Genomic DNA, 22,584 nt, shown 5'->3' with positions numbered 1-22,584 from the left:
GTACACGTGGAAGAGACCTGGAGACACTGGAAGGATTTGGATTGATTATGTATTGGTAAGACAGAAATTTAAGAACCAGATTGTAAATTGTAAGACATTTACAGGGGCAGATGTGGACTCTGACCACAATTTATAGGTTATGAACTGCAGATTGAAATTGAAGAAAGGTAGGAATTTAAGTGGATGGAACCTGGATAAGTCGAAAGAACCGGAGGCTGTGAGAGCTTTCAGAGGGAACATCAGGCATCGATTGACTAGAACAGGGAAAAGGAATACAGTAGAAGATGAATGGGTAGCTTTAAGAGACGAAATATTGAGGATAAAATAGAATAAAATACAAAGCCTAGTAGGATCTGTTGGATAATTCATAATATTAGTAAGTGAATTCGAGAAATGAAATACCGATTTTTAGTATTAATTGTACAAGGAGCACAACGATCCTTGCGTAATTCGAAAGGTACTGTGTCTTTAGCCTTTAAGAGTGTTCAACGGAAGCAGAAGCTTTCGCATTCATAACACTGATGCTACATTCTCTACCACGCGTTAAAATCTCCACTACCTGAACATCGAAAATTAGAGAACTACCAACCTCTGCCCTGCGCACCGATCAGATGCAATTTAGGGTAGGTTAGGTTACATTAGTGGTAGAAGTGACACAAGAAATCAAGGACATTTCGTGAAGTCGCGTTCTAGAGGCTTTCACGTTTACATGGTTCATTAGCAGTAAAACAGGCACACTGTGCATCTAGCATGCGACAACTGCTAGGTCGATGATGTTGACAATAGTGAAAATCAACACATCGTAGTAATGAAGTATGTAAATAACTGTCTGTACAAGTCTGTAAGATCAGCCTGTAACACTTATATCGATCAAGAATAGGCTTATTTTATGTAACCGTGTATTTGCAGTTTGGTTGTTGTTGTGGCCTTCAGTCCAGAGACTGGTTTGATGCTGCTCTCCTTACAATTTATGAAGTGTGTATTCTGTGTTGTTTAAACTCCTACCTCCATGGCGAGAAAATTAGGGTTTTGTAATGTATATATGAAAAATGCAAAAGAATATGTTGAAATGATGAATTATTATAATATAGATATGTTCATAAAAAGAAAATTTTGTTAAAAGCTGGTTCATGCTTAGGGAAATTGTATTTGCAACATGTAAACGCTGTAGGGAAGTCCCTCCGCAACGGAAGTGGCATGGCGCGATGTAAAAGGTGGGTTTGGCGGTCGAACTGAGCGGCTCCTTTGTGTGAACGACACGCAGTACGTGGCTAGCCTTAGCACGGTACACTTCGGTGGTGCTAAGAGAGGCAGTTGGAATCTGCATTATAAGGGATTTGCCTCGGATGTGGATCTGGCTATTATTTGGTATTCATGGTATAATGGAATGGCTCTAATATGTAGAAAATCCGACGCCAAGAAGAGATTTTATAGAGCATTCGTAAATCAAGAGCCGTACAGTCCGTACAGTTAGCCGCCATGTCGCCTGTCATCAATCTTCGGCACTGCTCCACAAACTTCATACATTCAGTTAAGTAATGTATATGAGCATGGACCAGTTAATTTGTGTGTTGTTTCAATAATAATCACATAAACCAAAACTGGTGTCTGGAACCATATTTTCAACCCTGATCACGAACCTATGCAGGGTCCTCACCTAAGTGCTACTAAAACCGAGTATCCTGATTTATATGAACAATTATTGCATTCATGTGTTTAAAGTAATTTTTGTTTGAAGTAAAAGGAGCAGTAAAAGCTAAAGCTAAAACCACAAAAGTGAAGTTGGAAAGGCTTTTGCTAAAGTATCCTTAATTTATTATAGAATATAGTTTTGTAGGATTACAGTGGAAGATTGCGTAAATATTATTCCAAAGAATATCTGCTTCATAGTTAATTAAAGTTCAAGTACATATAAATCTTTAATGAACAGATTTACGATAGTATTTTTAGAAGGAAAATTATGCAGAATTTTAAAGAAGGGTAGTTTTGGAACCCATCATGAAAGGTTCCTTTTTTGAAGTTAATTAAGCTCAGTGTTATACTTTATTGTCTAGCAAAGTAATTTATGAATAACTCCAAGTGAAGTGAATGATTGTAATAATCAACTGCATTGACTAGTGAAACTATACTACTTTGTGTGTCCCCATCATATTCTCCACCTATTAGGATAAAACTGAACTGTTACTGTTACTAAGGAAAACTGCTACATGTAGACGAGCTTAAACTGTGTATGTATGATGCTATTCATCTTTATTTGGCGGCCGCTGTGGCCGAGCGGTTCTAGGCGCTTCAATCTCGAACTGCATGACCGCGACGCTCACAGGTTCGAATCCTGCCTCAGGCATGGATGTGTGTGATGTCCTTACGTTAGTTAGGTTTAAGTAGTTCTAAGTTCTAGGTGACTGATGACCTCATATATTAAGTCCCATAGTGCTCAGAGCCATTTGAACCATTTCATCTTTATTTGTGTTTTTCATGGCAGTCAAGATAGAAGCCCTTCGTGTCCAAATTTAGTTCTGCACTGCATATAGTGATATATCAGTATTTGGGTAAGTGATGCTTTTGAGAGTGGTTGTCATTAATATAAGCTTGGTGCACCTTTGCTCCTCATAATTTACTGGTGTGTATGTTATTGACAACTGCTGCTACACACAGTACAGAGTGCCCCATTTCACTTTGTATCCTGGTTGCTATTCCAAGGGAAATCTCAACAAAAGCAACTTCAATAACCAATATTCAGTTTTCTCAAATATACACTATGTGATAAAAAAAATCTGGACGCCTGGCTGAAAATGATTTACAAATTCGTGGCGCCATCCATCGGTAATGCTGGAATTCAGTACGGCGTTGGCCCACCCTTTGTCTTGGTGACAGCTTCCACTCTCGCAGGCATACGTTCAATCAGGTGCTGGAACGTTTCTTGGGGAATGGCAGCCCATTCCTCAGGAGTGCCGCACTGAGGAGAGGTATCGATGTCGGTCGGTGAGGCCTGGCACTAAGTCGGCGTACCAAAGCATCCCAAAGGTGTTCTATAGGATTCAGGTCAGGACTCTGTGCAGGCCAGTCCATTACAAGGATGTTATTGTCGTGTAACTACTCCGCTACAGGCTGTGCATTATGAAGAGGTGCTCTATCGTGTTGAAAGATGCAATTGGCATCCCCGAAATGCTCTTCAACAGTGGGAAACAAGAAAGTGCTTAAAACATCAGTGTAGGCCTGTGTTGTGATAGTGCCACGCAAAAGAACAAGGAGGGCAGGACCCCTCCATGAAAAACACGACCACGCCATAACACCACCGCCTCCGAATTTTACTGTTGGCACTACACAAGCTGGCAGATGACGTTCACCATGCGTTCGCCATACCCACACCCTGCCATCGGACAGCCAAATTGCGTACCGTGATTCGTCACTCCACACAACGTTTTCCACAGTTCTGTCGTTCATTGTTTACGCTGCTTACACCAAGCGAGGCGTCGTTTGGTATTTACCGGCGTGATGTGTGGCTTATGAGCAGCCACTCGACCATGAAATCCAAGTTTTCTCGCCTCGTGCCTAACTGTCACAGTACTTGCAGTGGATCCGGATGGAGTTTGAAATTCCTGTGTGATGGTATGGATTGTTGTTGTTGTTGTTGTGGTCTTCAGTCCATAGACTGGTCTGATGCAGCTCTCCATGCTACTCTATCATGTGCAAGCTTCTTCATCTCCCAGTACCTACTGCGGCCTACATCCTTCTGAATCTGCTTAGAGCATTCATGTCTTAGTCTCCCTCTACGATTTTTGCCCTCCACGCTGCCCTCCAATACTAAATTGGTGATCCCTTGATGCCTCTGAACACGTCCCACCAACCGATCCCTTCTTCTAGTTAAGTTGTGCCACAAATTTCTCTTCTCACCAATTCTGTTCAATACCTCCCCATTAATTACATGATCTACCCATCTAATCTTCAGCATTCTTCTGTAGCAGCACATTTTGAAAGCTTCTACTCTCTTCTTGTCTAAACTATTTATCGTCCATGTTTCACTTCCATACATGGCTACAATCCATACATATACTTTCAGAAACGTCTTCTTTACACTCAAATCTATACTCGATGTTAACAAATTTCTCTTCTTCAGAAAGGCTTTCCTTGTCATTGCCAGTCTACATTTTATATCCTCTCTACTTCGACCATCATCAGTTACTTTGCTCCCCAAATAGCAAAACTCATCTACTACTTTAAGTGTCTCATTTCCTAATCTAATTACCTCAGCATCACACGATTTAATCCGACTACATTCCATTATCCTTGTTTTGCTTTTGTTGGTGTTCATCTTATATCCTTCTTTCAAGACACTGTCCATTCCGTCCTACTGCTCTTCCAGGTCCTTTGCTGTCTTTGATAGAATTACAATGTCATCAGCGAACCTCAAAGTTTTTATTTCTTCTCCATCGATTTTAATTTCTACTCCGAATTTTTCTTTTGTTTCCTTTACTGCTTGCTCAATTTACGACTTGTGTAACATCGGGGATAGGATACAACCTTGTCTCACTCCCTTCCCAACCACTGCTTCCCTTTCATGCCCCTAGACCCCTTTAACTCCCATTTTGTTTCTTTACAAATTGTAAATAGCCCTTCGCTCCCTGTATTTTACCCCTGACACCTTCAGAATTTGAAAGAGAGTATTCCAGCCAACATTGTCAAAAGCTTTCTCTAAGTCCACAAATGCTAGAAAAGTAGGTTTACCTTTCCTTAATCTCTCTTCTAAGATAAGTCATAGGGTCAGTATTGCCTCACGTGTTCCAACACTTCTACGGAATCCAAACTGATCTTTCCCGGGATTGGCTTCTACCAGTTTATGGTATGGATAGATGTTAAATTAGACATTACAACCCTCTTAAACTGTCGGCGGTCTGTGTCAGTCAACACACGAGTTCGGCTTTTACGCTTTTGTGCTGTACGTGTCCCTTCACGTTTCCACTTCGCTGTCACATCGGGAACAGAGGACCTAGGGATGTTTAGGAGTGTGGAAATCTCGCGTACAGACGTATGACACAATGTGACACTCAACCACCTGACTACGAAGTCCGTGAGTTCCGCGGAGCACCACATTCTGCTCTCTCACGATGTCTAATGACTACTGAGGTAACTGATATGGAGTACCTGGCAGTAGGTGGCAGCACAATCCACCTAACATGAAAAACGTATGTTTCTGAGGGTGTCGGGATACTTTTGATCACATAGTGTATATTTTTCAAATTAATATGCCTAATTGGGCTGCCGACCGTTAACTTTTTTCATTCATTTATGATTTTACCACATTCGTTGTCTCCCAAGATTAAAGCCCGTTTGGTTTTTCTGTTATTCACAAAAATCGAAATCATAGTCCGATACCCTTATCCATTAGACACACTCGCGATAAAACTTTTAAATCTTCTCAGAAGGTAACATTAGCGGCTTTCATGGCAAGTTATATGTGGCTTTTCCCGTGACAGGACTAAAGGTTCGGTTGTTAGGGATATATGATAGTGTTATAAGCAGTGTGGTTTTGCTGCCGGTACCAGAACATTTGAAGTAAATTAATTTTCATTTTTTCATTTTCAATAACTATTACTTTCGACTTCCCTTATTAAGTGGGAACTATATTTGTCTTAAGGCATGCCTAGGAGAATGATAACGGACTAGAGTGAAAGACACAGAGCTAGAAAGACACAATTTTTGCGTAGAGAAAGTAATAGCAATGTGTGCATTCATAATGACAATGCATCTGCTCTTTTTTAACAACCACAGTATTAATACGTGAGCATCAAAAAGTGAAGTGCTAATTTTTAAAATCAATTGTACAAGGAGGCCAATGAAATTTACATAATTCCAAAGGAATTTCACAGTAGATGTGCACAAAAGAAAAAAAAATTGAGTTTATACATAGGCATTAGGAAAAGTAAAAGGAAGTAGACACACACGTGCGAAAAGCATTGCTTCGTCTCTGACATTGCTACCAACTTCTGCTACGCGCGACGATCAGGTGCTATGGCAGAAACGACACAAGAAAGTAACAACGCTACATGAAGTTGCATTCTAGGGACGATCTTGCAGAAATGTTACAGACAGATCGTTTGCATTAACACACACATACCAGACTGCTACTGGTTCATGTCAACAGTGGAAAACGAAACGTAGTGGTCTAAGAGTAAACAAAACTAACTCTGTGTTCGGTTGCCGCCTTCACCACAAAATTTAATGTTTCTGATTTTCAGTCTATTCATTTTCATTAGCTACAACGTCTCGTAAGGAAACTATATTTGTATTACTCTGTGCCTCGAAGAAGAAAATTAATGGGTCGGACTGAGAGAGCTAGAGAGACATAATTTTTGCATAGACAAAGTATAAGAAATAATAGGAATAATGCAAATATTGATAAAGATAATTCTATTGCCGTTGTGAAAGATACATTTAAATGTGCGTTGAAGATAATTACAAATAATTTTGAGAACTGCAATTGGGGTTTGATGAATTTACAGCGCAGATTTTGTAATGCATATCACGTCGCGTCTGATGTGACTTTACGCGATACAACGGCGTTCACATTATGTTGTCATAAGGATAAAGTTAATTTCCCACCATTAACACAAAATTTATTTTTCAACGCATTATGTCAAAGACTACCTTGAAATTATCGAACAATTAGAAATCAATGAATTATTTAAAGAATACACGTAGCTACAATGCAGCATTGATCACTCACCAGTTCTGCGTCTAAAATTTCGGACACTATAACATACACGAAATTTGCCATCGCAAATCAGGTCCACTGACGCAATTGGCCGAATTTTGACCGCAGGCGATACTAGTTGAATTTAACTGATGAAAGCGGAAAATTTAAAAATGCAAGAAATGAAGCAGGCGAAATGGAGTACAAACGTCTAAAAAATGAGACTGGCAGGGAGTGCAAAATAGCTAAAAAGGAATGGCTAGAGGACAAGTGTAAGGATTTGGAAGCATATTTCACTATGGGGAAACACGGATACTGCGTGTAGGAAAAATAAAGAGGCCTTTGAGGAAAGAAAAAGCAGCTGTGTGAATATCAAGAGCTCAAATTGTAAACCAGTCTTAAGCAAAGAAGGGAAAGCTGAAACGTTAAAGGAGTATACAGAGGCACTATACGAGGGAGATGAACCTGAAAGCAATATTATAGCTAGGGAAGTGGACGTAGATGAAGATGAGACAGGGGATATGATACTCCGATAAGAATTTCAAAAAGCTCTGAAACAAGGCTCGGGAGCAGACGACATTACGTCAGAACTACTGATAGCCTTGGAAGAGACAGCCGTGACAAAAGTCTTCCATTGGTGTGCAATATGTGTGTGTGACAGAGCAAATACCCTCAGAATGCAAAAGGAATGTGGTAATTCCAATTCCAAAGAGAGTAGTTGCGGAGGGTGTTGAAATTACCGAACTATCAGTTTAATAAGCCATGGCTGCAAGATAATAACACGAATTCAATACAGAAGAATAAAAAATGTGGTAGAACCAGAGCTCTGGGAGAATCAATCTGAAATGGGTATAAATGTAGGAACACGTGAGGCGCTACTGACTATACGAATTATCTTAGAAGATAGATTAAGGAAAGGCAAATCTACATTTAGAGCATTTGAAAATTTAGAGAAAGGTTTTGACAATGTTGATTGGAATACACTCTTTGAAATTCTGAAATTAGCAAGGGTAAAATACAGGGAGTGAAAGACTATTTACAACCTGTACAGATACCTGACGGCAGTTCAAGAGTCGAAGGGCATGAAAGGGAAGCAGTGGCTGAGAAGGGACTGAGACAAGTCTATCCCCAGTGTTATTCAATATGTACACTGAGGAAGCAGTAAAGGGTACAAAAGAAAAAATTGGAGTAGGAATTAAAATTCAGGGAGAAGAAATAAAAACTTTGAGGTTTTCCGATGACATTGTAATTTGTCAGAGACAGCAAAGGATTTGGATGAACAGTTGAAAGAAATGGACAATGTTTTGAAAAGAGGTAATGGTAATGGAATTTAGTCGAATTAAATCAGGTGATGATTGCGGAATCAGATTAGGAAACGGGACACTTAAAGCAGTAGATGAGTTTTGGTATTCGGCCGGCAAAATAATTGACGATAGGTGAAGCAGAGAGCATATAAAATGTAGACCGGCAATGGCAAGGAAAGCACCTCTGAAGAAGAGAAACCTGTTAAAATCGAATATAGATTTAAGTATTAGGAAGTCTTTTCTGGTGGTATTTGTCTAGAGTGTAGCCTTGTACGGAAGTGAAGCATGGACTGTAAGCAGTTAAGATAAAAAGAGAATAGAAGCTTGCGAAATGTGCTGTTACAGAAGAATCCTGAAGATTAGATTGGTCCATCACGTACCTAATCTGGGCGATTGAACAGAATTGGGGAGACAAGAGATTTGTGGCACAAACTACATAGGGATCGGTTGATAGGACATATTCTGAGACTCCAAGGGATCACCAGTTTAGTATTTGAGTGAAGTGTGGGCGGTACAAATCTTAGAGGGAGGCCAAGAGATGAATTCAGTAAGCGGATTCAGAAAGATATAGGTTGCAGCTGCAGTTGAAGATCTCGCACATCATAGAATAGTATGGAGCGCTGCATCAAACCAGTCTTCAGACGGAAGACCACAACAACAACAATGTTTTTGAGTGGGTATGAAGTAAAGCCCCCTCCTCCCACTTGGTAATGTGTGTTACAGAAAGAGCCTTGGTATTTGTAGGAACAATGTGTCAGAAGCTTGTATACAGTAATACATTTTCAAGCTTGTTGTTTTCATGATAGTGAGTATCTAAATTTTCTTGCTTCCTTGCTTATACTGAATATTAAGTGAATTTAACCAATTTATATCTCGGCTAGCTTGCTCTTTATTTTTGGTGGTTTTTCTTCTCACATCGTCAAGCACAATAAATCGCTTGCTAGGCAAGCTATGTTCCAGCAGTGAGATACAAAAATATAGTAATTCGGTGGAGTTGCAGTATAGTTTTATAAAGTGAATGGTAATGGCTCAGATATGAACTTGAGAAATTTACGGTAATGATCTCTTAATGGCAATGCCCTATTTTCCTGACTTGAATATTAAAAGCACATTTGGAGCAAACCAGTAGGAGGAACAATGTACTTAATTTCAAGATATGAATAAATATACTGCTTTCTATAAGACTGTTTGCTCGTTCACACCCTACACAACATACATTTGTTACCTATGTGTACGGCAGTGAGCCGTTATAATTTTCAAGTCGAAAGTTCAGTATTCTGGCCCTAGATGGGCCAAACTGGCATCACTGATTGCCGTGTCATCCTGCATCCAATGCAGTCATTGGATGCGGTGTGGAAGGCCACGTAGTCGGAACACCTCTCCCCCACTCGTCGTCTGGGTTCTTGAACTTGAGACCGCCCCTAATAGGTCGAGTAGCTCTCGACTTGGCACCACGAGAATGAACGCAAGCTGCGCCAGTCCTCCACCGAGGGAAAACCCCTGGCAGTGCCGCGAAACGAACATGGTGAGCGCTCAGTCGCAGAGGCGGACTGTCCTTCTGAAAGACGCTCTTTTATTTCTTGACTTCATCCATCTCGCCCTATTTACGTTCATTTCTCACGTTATTCAAAAATTCAGTGAGTTAAGGTTCGACTAGCAGTTTCCTTTTATCTGATGCTAAATGCTACACAATGAGAGTTATACGAACATTTGAACATATAAAAAAGATAGCAACAAAAAAAGAATAAAAGCTTTATTCTCCTCATTGTTCATTTCTGTGCAGGGGCCATGTTATCTTGCGTGGGGTTGTAGTCACTGCACGATGACATAACAATTCTACCTACATTTCAAAATTTGAACTGTTACCTGAAATTAAAGTACTGTTACCACTATATTTAATGTGTCCACTGAGATTGACGAATTCAGCCTGAAACATGGAATACGTGATCTATTCCAGCTGCTAACATTCTTCTCCTGCTGATAAACTACTTTATCTGATTTATATTTAAACTGTCTGTGACGAAAGACTCTCTGTGTATGTTACACAGGCCCCAAAATACCAAAATACCGTACATACACTATTTCTCATTAGTTTATTATTCAAGACATAGCTTTCAGGCTGCTGATTACAGCTAGATATTTAGTTTTGGTGGAAACGACGTTAATGTAAAGTAACAGATAAATGAAACTATTAGTACAGTGTGTGATGCTTACAGCAGTATGAGCTAATCAGTAGATTTCAGAGAATTGACACCTGTCATGAGAAATTTTTGTTTCATTCTTTCTGGTAACACGCTTCAGTCTTTCAAAAACTAAGTACTTGAAATACAATTGCCATTAAAGATTAGTCAGATCAAAATTTACTTTTTCCAATTCAACCACTGCACTTGTTGAACTCCAGGATTTAATACTAGAATTTTTTACACTAATTTTCTCCGCTGAATGTAGTCATTCATTATCCAGTTAAGTTGCTAGTTAAGAAATTCTATAACTTAACGTAATTTCAAATATTGCAACATTAAGTGTCAATCAGTAAGTCACACCAGAGATATACAAAACAGTTCTGTAACCTTTTGAATTTGTTAACTAACTATATTTTAATTAAAGCAAGTTCTCTAGTAAATTTTCACCTTAAAATTTTATAAACAAATGTGTAGTTTTCAAAATTCTAAGCTATTCAAACGACAGTCTTTATATATTTCGTCAGACGACCGTTGTGGCCGAGCGGTTCTAGGCGCTTCAGTTTATGTTGACACTGCAAGTGTTTGCGAACTACGGTGTGAGTGCGGAGGTTCCTACATAGGAGAAACAGGGAGACCTGTCAGCTTACGAGTAGCAGAACACGAACGCTATGTACGATTACAACAACATAATAAATCGGCGATATCGGAACACCACCGTGACTGTGGACAATCTATCAGGTTCCAGGAAGCCCGAGTACTGGCGAAAGAATCGTGGATGCGAGAACGCAAAATACGGGAGGCGATAGAAATTATTGAACAGGCTGACAACATCAACAGAGAAGATGGCTTCAAACTCCCGGCGTCCTGGCTGCCGGCCATCCCAGTCTAACGGGCCGCGGGGCAGAAGCTACACGGGACACGGGCGTATCTGCAGAAACAGCTTTTAGAGCAACTGTCAGTCCACTTCCGCCCACACCAGGAGCAAAACTTGCCGACCAGAAGCCGAACGCTGATTGGCGGACAGCTACCAATCGTTGACGACATGGACATCCACGAATAACCTCTTTCCTTCCATGTTCCCTTACGTCATGACTAGCCAATCATATTAGAGGGCCAATTATAAGTTTTACAACAGTGACGTCAGACATCGATATCTGTCATAAATAGAAGCACCTATCCCCATTCAAGACCAGTCGTGCCCTGAGGAAGGCCGTTGCAATTCGGCCGAAACGTCGGTTTTAGTGTATTATTGTTGTTAGTTCTTAGCAACGATGCGGCATAATACCCATAAGAATTTTAATCACTACGTAACAAAGTTCTCAAGGTCGAAGGCTAGCGTTCAGTGTGTTAAGCTAGTTGCTCAAAGTACAGTTCGTGCCTATTTAGCAGCCGCACAATAACTCGAGGCTACTGTCCAATTACATCATGGCGTCAATTTCTCCATGTCAACTACACACATTTCTGCAGAGGAATATCAGTTATTGTTAAATCTACCGCCTGCACTAACTGTGTAAGGGGATACCAACTTTGTGATGTTCATCTGTCAGAACTCATATGTGAAAGCACCTCGTAAACATTTAGCCGCTGTCAGACTGATTTGGAGGCTACTTTATGTGTCTGCACGTGGTTAATATCCTATGTGAGAACCGCGGATGGTCGTCCCATTGGTGTGACTGTTAACAAATCTAGAAAGCAGGTAGGGCAGTTATGCAAAACAGTTGAGGTTGTTCAACATTTTGTTGAGTATATTATTTGAGAATTCATCATAAAGCCGGTTTAAAGCAATTCAATGAATTTCTGCCAGTGAGGCACCAACTGTAATGCAGTGATCACAGGTAAGGACACTATCAGCCCATAGTGAATACTTTCAGGGGGAGGGGAGGAAATTAAGGTGCCATCACGCCCCAAGAGCGAGAAATTATTATTACCTCAATTTTGCAAAACAGCCGCCCACTTCACAGTCATCTTTTCGACAGTTTGTACATGCTCCAAAGAAAAGGCAGCGCAGACTGCGATCACAAAAATCATGGGATAGCGACATGCACATACACAAATGGCGGCAGCATCGCGTATACGAGGTGTAAAAGGGCAGAAAGCACACTGAGGGAGCCGTCGTTTGTACGCAGGTGGTTCATGTGGCGAGGTTTCCGACGTGACTATGGCCTCACGGCGGGAACTGAACGCGAAATGGTAATTGGAGCTAAATGCAAAGTACGTTACATTTCGGAAGTCATCAGAGAATTCAGTATAGCGAGATCCACAGTGCCAAGAGTGTGCCGACAATACCTCATTTCAGGCATTGCCTCTCATTACGGACAGTGCAGTGGCCGACGGCCTTCACTTAACGACTGAGGGCAGCGGCGTTTGCGTAGACTTGTCAGTGCTAACAGACAAGCAACGCCGCACGAAATAACTACAGATATCAATGTGGGACATACGACGAACGTATCCATTAGGACAGTGCGGCGAAATGTGGCGATGATGGGCTATAGCAGCAGACGACCAACGCGAGTCCCTTTGCTAGCAGCACGACATCACTTACAGTGCCTCTCCTGTGCTCGTGACCATATTGGTTGGACTCCAGATGACTACGAAATTGTGGCCTCGTCAGATGAGTCCCGATTTAAGTTGGTAACGGCTGATTGTAGGATGCGAGTGTGCCGCAGGCCCCTCGAAGCCGTGGAGCCAAGTTGTCAACGAGGAACTGTGCGAGCTGGCGATGGCTTCATGATGGAGTGAGCTTTGTTTATGTGGAACAGACCGTGTCCTCTTTTCCAACTGAACCGATCACTGATGGGAAACAGTTACATCTGGCTGCTTGGAGACCATGTGCAGCCATTTATGGCCTTCATGTTCCCGCACAGTGATAAAAGCTTCGTGGATGACAACAGGCAGTGTCATCAGGCCACAGTTGTTCAAATTCGGTTTGAAGAACATTCTGGACAGTTTGAGCTAATGATTGGGCCACCCAGATCACTGGACGCGAACCCCATCGAACAATTTATGGGGAATAACTGAAAGGACGTTCGTGCACAAAATTCGGTACCAGCAACACTTTTGAAATTATGGACGCCTTTAGAGACAGCACGGTTCAATATCCGCAAAGCATTTGCAACGACTGGTTGAGTCCATGCCAGGTGGAGTTCCTGCAATATGCTGGCAAAAAGGAGGTCCGTCACCATATTACTAGGTATCCCATGACCTTCATTACCTCAGTGCAGATGTGTATAGAAACGTATGATGCGCTTAATATTAGGAAAATAATACGAGAAACTAGTAAGTTAGAAATCTCTCCAGTAAGGATTAATTATCTTTAACTCTGAACACGCCAATGAAATACCGCAGATATAGCAGGAAAAGAGCTAAACTGGCTACACTTCCCCTCCTCCTGCCCCTTCCTTCGCCGCTACGTCGATTCCCCCATTTGACGGCCCGCTCTCGGCACAACGCCATTGGCCGTCGCCTCCCGTTACGAACACTGCTGGTCTGCGCCTTCCCATCTCAGTGCCCTGCAGTCGCCGTCGGAAGCAACAGGTGGCTGCAGTGATTGGCATCATCTTTGCTGCCGTGTCGCGCAGACACGTCTCTGACACGGGTATCGAAGAGCTTTGACGGCGATAGTACGAATCGTTCGTTGTTGCTTCGCGCGTTCTATTAACTGACGTTCCGACGTTCTGACTCGAAAAGCCGGCTCCGTCACGCGTCGAAAATAAATTCTATGCCGGCAATCTGTGACAAAACGTGGAAAGTGGCACATGTTGCGAAATTGTTAAGAGCTCGGAGAAGAACATTGATCATTTTTCTCCACCCACAATGTCCACAAACACGACGCAGACCGTTGTAAAGTGAGTACCGTCTCTTTTTGCAGCGATTTACCTCCCGTCCAGTCATTTTACCTACTATTTTATTATATTTCTTAGTGTGCAACATAAGTACCATGAATCCGCTGTTGGGTTTCTATATACTGCCGGCCGTACATTACATTGAACAGCCTCCAACCGTGCAATAATGCCGTGACGTTTCCATCGAGGAAAAATGTTTTTGTGGAAGTCAAGAGACAGTAAAATTTAATCGAAACAATAATAACCACTTGGTGTGAAAGGGTTAAAATACAGGTGCGACTCGTAATTTAGAAACTGCCATGATAGCTTAAACAGATTTGCAAAACTTTATTCGTAATTTTTTTCCCTATAGCGCAATGCACCTTGGCTATAACGGCATACAGCAGAACACTGTGACATGTGCTTGACACATGTGTAGGCTAAGGAGGCTGGAAAAAGCCAGACAGCGCTAAACTTCGCTGATCTGACGGGAGCCGCTGCTACCACTGCGGCAACGCCGCTGCGTTTACGGACTACAAGACGCACCTTAATTTTCAAGAAATTATTTTTTTAAAAAATAAAATTTTTACCATTTTTATCATTAGATTGCAAAGTCAGTAAACAAAAAGTTCTTAGTTTACAAAATAGAACTGACCTTCTTAACTTTCTTCTTCTTCTTTTTCTTCTTCCTCTTCGTCGTCATCGTTGTCCTCTTCATATATAAGATGGCCCTCACTGCCATCGAGAGCCGCACTTCTTTAAAGATTTAATAATGATGTCTTCTCTCACTCTAGACCACGACTGTTTTATCCACTGACGCACTTGTTTGATTGTAGTTCGTTTTAAAGCTCCCTTCGGCGTGAATTCATGTAGGATTTCATCCACCACCCATCTGTTCCATTCCTCTCTCATATACACTTTAAATTATTTATCGAGACGTCACGAGGTTGCGACTGCGAAGCAAGCTCTCGCGGAACAACAGCAAGCTCTGTATTTCCCTGTTTCAATTTCTCTTGCACATATTGTTTCAAATGAGTACTAAACTGATCTAACACAAGAAGAGAACTCTTCTTCAACAAAGCACCTTTACTTCTCTCCTACTCTCTCCTAATCCATAATTTCAACAACAATACCTGGCGGTATTTCACAAGATTTTGGCATGGTTTTGCGCCAGAAAATGATCATTAGATTAAGTTTAGTACCGTCAACACAGCATGACAGGACAACAGTACAATGTATTTTTGAAATTTCCACTTGTTTTTATGTTTACAATTTTAGCACCTTTCACAGCAAGAGCTCTGTTACTCGGCACATAAAAAGTCAGAGGCGTTTCATCCATATTTGCTAATTGACTTAGTTCGACACTGGTTTTCTTTAGTTGTGGAATAACACAGCGATAGAAAGATAATATTTTCTCTTCGTACTCCTGCGGCATTGTCCGAGATATTTTGGTTCTCGCGCCAGATTCACGGCGCTTCATGAACCTGTGCTTCTCCGCCCTCGAAGTTCCACAGTAGCGCTAGCTTACGAGCGTGAATTTGAATCATTTTCGTATTAATTCCAGTGCCATTTTGACGGTTTCCTTGAATCCATTTAAGTACGTCGTCTTCTAGTTTTGGCCATTTTGCGTTCAGTCCTCCATTTGAACATTTAGTCTTCTTCGTCTTTTTTCTGTTCTTCCTTACTAGGCCGCCAATTGCGAATGGTTTTTTCCTCTGGGTGGAGGGCCGAAATGCCGCTCAGCTGCTGTGTTTCCATGTTCTTCTGCATACGCTGTTACTTTCAGTCTATAGCCCACATCATAATACCGTTTATTTCCTGCCATGAGCGAAACTAGCTACTAATAAAAACATTGTACTGTTACCGAGAACACTTTCCGTTCAAGTTCATTGTCAGCGTAGCCTGCAGTGACGCATCACAGGCTAGACAGTGTGTTCTGCGTTTGTGATGGTGGGGCGGGAGGCAGACAGAATTAACAAGCTGGTGAATGCCGGCAACTCGTGTTCGTCGCATGGGTGTACTGCTGCTGCAGGTAGAGGTAGGTTTCCCGCGGCTATTTTTAAGACTGGCGGGAATTTTAAATCAAACGCTGGACGTTTTTATGGAATTTCTAGTACAATACGCACCTGACTTCTTGGAGGAAATTTTTCGAAGAAAAACAATGCGTCTTACAGTCGTAAAATACGGTATCAGGTCTAGCGGCGACTTGAAGACCAGCTGACGACGGCGCAGGGCTAAGTTGGAGCTGCCTGGTCCCACCTGGCATCGACGCACGTGGGGGTATGTTGCCCTAAAAGCTGGCGAGAAGTCCACTTTTCAAATGCGAGTAATTCCCAGAATGCGTGATTTCCTGCTGTAGTCTGATAGAAGGGACACTGTTGAGGCGGTGTGTTGCTCGCTCGTTCTGTACTGATACGCGGTACAGCCAGTCTGCATTTACGTCTCGCTTGCAGTGCGTCTGAAGCTCCTCTAATCTCTAGAAATCAGTCTACGTCTCTGAATTCGGTAAAGTGTATTTTTACTTGAAGTGTGGTGAAAAGCATATGGATTGCGAAAATCCAGATATGTATTGCTATTTATAATGATTTACATTCTTACTATTGTATTACTAATTTTTTTTTTCTAATAGTTCAGGGTGTTTTCCTGAGTATCTCTTAATATAGTAGATGTTATAACATAGTGTGATAGAAAAATCATACCTCTGCTGGAAATTTTATAAAAAATTTGGTAGAAAATCCGAAGAAATTCTGGTCGTATGTAAAGTACACAAGCGGCAAGACGCAGTCAATACCTTCGCTGCGCAGTGCCGATGGTACTGTTACCGACGACTGTGCCGCTAAAGCGGAGTTATTGAACGCAGTTTTCCGAAATTCCTTCACCAGGGAAGACGAATGGAATATTCCAGAATTTGAAACACGAACAGCTGCTACCATGAGTTTCTTAGAAGTAGATACCTTAGGGGTTGCGAAGCAACTCAAATCGCTTGATACGGGCAAGTCTTCAGGTCCAGATTGTATACCGATTAGGTTCCTTTCAGATTACGCTGATACAAAAGCTCCCTACTTAGCAATCGTATACAACCGCTCGCTCACCGATAGATCTGTACCTACAGATTGGAAAATTGCGCAGGTCGCACCAGTGTTTAAGAAGGGTGTTAGGAGTAATCCATCGAACTACACACCTATATCATTGACGTCGCTTTTCAGTAAGGTTTTGGAACATATACTGTATTCAAACATTATAAATCACCTCGAAGGGAACGATCTATTGATACGTAATCAGCATGGTTTCAGAAAACATCGTTCTTGTGCAACGCAGCTAGCTCTTTATTCGCACGAAGTAATGGCCGCTATCGACAGGGGATCTCAAGTTGATTCCGTATTTCTAGATTTCAGGAAAGCATGTGACACCGTTCCTGCCCGCATCTCGTGGTCGTGCGGTAGCGTTCTCGCTTCCCACGCCCGGGTTCCCGGGTTCGATTCCCGGCGGGGTCAGGGATTTTCTCTGCCTCGTGATGGCTGGGTGTTGTGTGCTGTCCTTAGGTTAGTTAGGTTTAAGTAGTTCTAAGTTCTAGGGGACTGATGACCACAGCAGGTGAGTCCCATAGTGCTCAGAGCCATTTGAACCATTTTTTTTCTGACACCGTTCCTCACAAGCGACTTCTAATCGAGCTGCGGGGCTATGGGGTATCGTCTCAGTTGTGCGACTGGATTCGTCATTTCCTGTCAGGGAGGTCGCAGTTCGTAGTAACAGACGGTAAATCATCAAGTAAAACTGAAGTGATATCAGGTGTTCCCCAGGGAAGCGTCCTGGGACCTCTGCTGTTCCTGATCTATATAAATGACCTGGGTGAAAATCTGAGAAGTTCTCTTAGGTTGTTCACAGATGATGCTGTAATTTACCGTCTAGTAAGGTCATCCGAAGACCAGTATCAGTTGCAAAGCGATTTAGAAAAGATTGCTGTATGGTGTGGCAGGTGGCAGTTGACGCTAAATAACGAAAAGTGTGAGGTGATCCACATGAGTTCCAAAAGAAATCCGTTGGAATTCGATTACTCGATAAATAGTACAATTCTCAAGGCTGTCAATTCAACTAAGTACCTGGGCGTAAAAATTACGAACAACTTCAGTTGGAAAGACCACATAGATAATATTGTGGGGAAGGCGAGCCAAAGGTTGCGTTTCATTGGCAGGACACTTAGAAGATGCAACAAGTCCACTAAAGAGACAGCTTACACTACACTCGTTCGTCCTCTGTTAGAATATTGCTGCGCGGTGTGGGATCCTTACCAGGTGGGATTGACGGAGGACATCGAAAGGGTGCAGAAAAGGGCAGCTCGTTTTGTATTATCACGTAATAGGGGAGACAATGTGGCAGATATGACACGCGAATTGGGATGGAAGTCATTAAAGCAAAAACGTTTTTCGTCGCGGCGAGATCTATTTACGAAATTTCAGTCACCAACTTTCTCTTCCGCATGCGAAAATATTTTGTTGAGCCCAGCCTACATAGGTATGAATGATCATCAAAATAAAATAAGAGAAATCAGAGCTCGAACAGAAAGGTTTAGGTGTTCGTTTTTCCCGCGCGCTGTTCGGGAGTGGAATGGTAGAGAGATAGTATGATTGTGGTTCGATGAACCGTCTGCCAAGCACTTAAATGTGAATTGCAGAGTAATCATGTAGATGTAGATGTAGAAGTAGAAATAGCCGCTGAATACCGCAGTTTAATTTTATACGATTGAAGATGTAATAGATCTACTAAAATCGCTGTCTAATCTACGCTTGTTCGTTTTCTTTTGGGTTACTGCTGCGCGGTGTTGGATCCCTACCAGACAGGGTTAACGGAATACATAGAGTAAGTTCAAAGAAGGGGAGCACGTTTCGTATCACCGAGCAATAGCAGAGAGAGTGTCACTGACGTGATTCATGATTTGCAGTGGACATCATTAAGACAACGGCACTTCTCGTTGTGGCGAGATCTCCTCACGAAATTTCAGTCACCAACTCTGTCCCCCGAATGTGAAAATATTTTTTGACGTCGACCTGCATAGGGAGAAATGATCATCATAATAAAATAAGCGAAATCGGAGCTCATGCGGTGTTCGCTTTTTCCGCGCTCTGCTCGAGGTTGGAATAATAGAGAAATTAGTGCGGGCATTAAAGTGTGATTTGCAGAGTATACATGTGGCCACCTACGAAAATGTCATCTCCAGAATGAGTTCTGAAACCTTATTGGTTTTTATCCTAGGCCCTTCGGAAGTCAGAATTATGACAGGAAAAGATCTCTTTTACCACATGAAGAGAAGTTCTGATAAAGAGTTTGTAAAAGGACTGGACTTTATGACAAATTATGTAATATCAGATCCTACATTCCCTGAGGAAGGAAAGAAAGATTTTAAACACAAACTATATTATATAAAGTCACGATTAAAGAAACGATGGCTTGCGTCACACTAACCTGAAAGTACTTCCTTAAAAAAATAGCCGTAACTGGCTCCAAAGTACCATTACAACTCCGTGTTCTAAAAATCGAGTTGCTAGGCCACAAAAGTCGTTCGTCGAGTTAAGCGAACACAGGAAAAGGCGTAAGACACTGCTGCTGAGAAACAATTTTGGAGCCATAGAATTAACGTATGCCAGTCAAATGAAGCTCCGAGAAATAGGAAATGTTGAGGATTGCAAAGTGGTTAAAGGTATTACTTCATCTCCCACACGAGGAGATAAATACAGGCAAGCATTACATCAGAGTCTTAGAGACTTACAAGCAAAAAAAAAAAAAAAAAAAAAAAAACTACTTTCACATTGACGCCTTTTAATATTTGTATAAGCTTTTTTGGAATACGAAATAATCTGTCCAGCTGATTTGCAGAGGATATCCCTGTTACAGTACCCTTCAAGAGGTTAAAAAGCAGTGCTGCCTTGTGACTGAATCCATCAGCAGACTGCAACATGACTGAAGATTCAATTTGTAGCCTTATTTAATCATACATGTCAGCGATTAATATTATATTTGGGACAGGTTTTTAAATGATCTTCCAGATGATGACATAAGAACATTGGAACTTACAATACAAATGGGACTGTGACGGTTAAATTTTGTGCCGGGATACTTTCGCGCTAGAGGCCACATTTTTCGAATTATTGTAGAAAAACTTACAGAAGTGACCTTAAAACTCTCCCCCTTTCCACCTTTCAACCCCCACCGGTCAGAATTTCTAGTATTTTCTTAATGGCACTCCTTCCTACTGTAACGTTCTCTGGCAGCACGCATCCATAGTGAGAGTTAAAGGAACATTTCAATGTATAATGCTCACTGTAACAAATAATTTATATGTGTTTCTGTTAATTGAATTTCAAAAGGACACTTAATTTAGTGAGGAAAAGTATAATTACGAATTTTGCTATTATAAATGATTATTCAAAGAGTGTGAAATACTATCTGTGGCGGAGGATGTGAAAACCGCCACAGCAGAAACGATATGTAAAGAGAAATGACAAAGACTGTACTAGAATTAGTTAAGATATAAATAGGCAATATATTGTAATAGAATCGCTTGTCTTCTACACGGACTTAATGGGAGAGGAACCCGTGACGTTGCATTAGGCTCTTATGTAGTCTTCATTTGTCATAAGTCGATGATTGACGCCATTTGTAGCTGGGATTGTAAAAGGTGTGTAAAGATTTTAATTGTTTCTGTTAAAATATATTTATCTAGTAAAATCTGTTTGTCACAATTACTGCAAAGTTCGCACCGGACATTACCCACTTTATTCAAGAAATTTCAGCATTTTATTGGATATGGCTGGCGGTGCGGAGCTGCGCCGCGAGCGAGCAGTCTGCAGCAGCGGCAGATTTAAATATACGATCGCAATAACGACCACATCCTAAAAAGGGTACAGGTAGAGGTGAACGAAAATAATAACGTGTTTCTTTTCACAGCGTTCCAGACGCAGAATGAAAGGAGATAGTAGATTTTATCTTGTGCATTCACAGGTGGATACAAGCTGCAGCTTTTGTAAATTTTCATTCAAAAAGTGATAAATTCTGAACATATCGTAAAGTGTATTTGAAACTGGATAATTTTCATGAGAGCTTAGCAATATAAAAATGAAAGCATTTTCATAAGGTAAAGATAGTCTTATGCTTCAGAGCTGGTCGGGGTATATTCAGTTAAACAAAAATCCACTGCAACATGAAAATGTTTGCTAAGTTCGATGGACAATAATATTTTAATTCTTGCACAAACAGCTTTAGAACTTGAATAAAAGTAAAACTTGAATAAATAATTTGGAATATTGAAAGAAATTCATTTTTACTAATCTGCAACAGAATATTTCATACGTAATGTAATAAACGTGATGCTGCACATAGGGCCTTCAAGTGTAACCCAACTCCCGAGGCTTACGAAGCTTACAGGAAACTACGAAATAGAACCAAGCAAAGCGTGAGGAATGCCAAAATCAGACATGCCCGCTCTGTCGTATGCGGCATATCAAAACCTGCTGCACTGTGGAAAAAGCTGCGCCGTTTCGGTATAGGGAAGCGAAGATCTGACGCTGTTTATCAAGCGTCTGCAGAAGAATTAAACGATTTCTTCTCAACAGCTGTAAACTGCCACGCAGCGACAAATTACCAGCCCCAAGATATCAATCTCTCGAGAGACAAGTTTTTCCTAAAACATGTCACTACCGGCACAGTACACAAGCAATTATGAGAATCTCTTCCGAGGCAGTAGGAAATGATGGAGTGAGCATTGGCATGATTAAGAACGTCGTAGACACTATTACTCCAGTTATCATAGACATCTTCAACCTGTCTCTTGTCAGTAGTACATATCCTACTGAGTGGAAGCAAAATTTAATTCAACCTATACCCAAGACTGACAACCCTAAGTCGCCAGGTGACTACAGGCCGATCAGCATACTACCTGCAATATCTAAAGCCCTAGAATACATCGTCCATGAACAGCTGACGGATTACCTCAAAACTCATAACATCCACGACAAATATCAGTCAGGCTTTCGAAAGCACCATAGTACAGCAACTGCATTAATCAAAGTAACTGATGACATTAAACATGCTATGGACAGACGTGAAGCTACCATCCTAACACTGCTTGACTTTAGCAAGGCTTTTGATACAGTTGACTTTGATATATTACTAATTAAAATGAAGCAGCTGAATTTCTCAAACAGCACAATACACTGGTTCGACAGCTACCTCAAAAACAGAAGTCAACAAGTCATTTGTGGGTCAGAAAAGTCATCATGGGAAAACGTGCGCTCTGGAGTTCCCCAAGGCTCCGTCCTTGGTCCATTACACTTCTCACTGTACATTAATGATATTTCTTCAGTGATTCACTCCTGCAACTACCATATGTATGCCGACGACATCAAACTGTACATAAGTGCAAGCCCCAAGAACATTGCTGACGCAGTAGCGAGTATGAACGCAGATCTTTGCTCTATTTCTCGATGGGAACAGAACCTAGGTCTGAAACTAAACCCCAAGAAATCCCAGGTCATCCAAAGTTAATCAGGAAATCCCAGGTCATCCAAAGTTAATCAGCCGGTACTTTCGCG

The sequence above is a fragment of the Schistocerca nitens genome, chromosome 11 (genome assembly GCF_023898315.1).
Source record: "Schistocerca nitens isolate TAMUIC-IGC-003100 chromosome 11, iqSchNite1.1, whole genome shotgun sequence".
Classification (NCBI taxonomy): Eukaryota; Metazoa; Arthropoda; class Insecta; order Orthoptera; family Acrididae; genus Schistocerca; species Schistocerca nitens.
The sequence above is the reverse complement of the archived record's forward strand: the minus strand, read 5'-3'. Positions refer to the sequence as shown.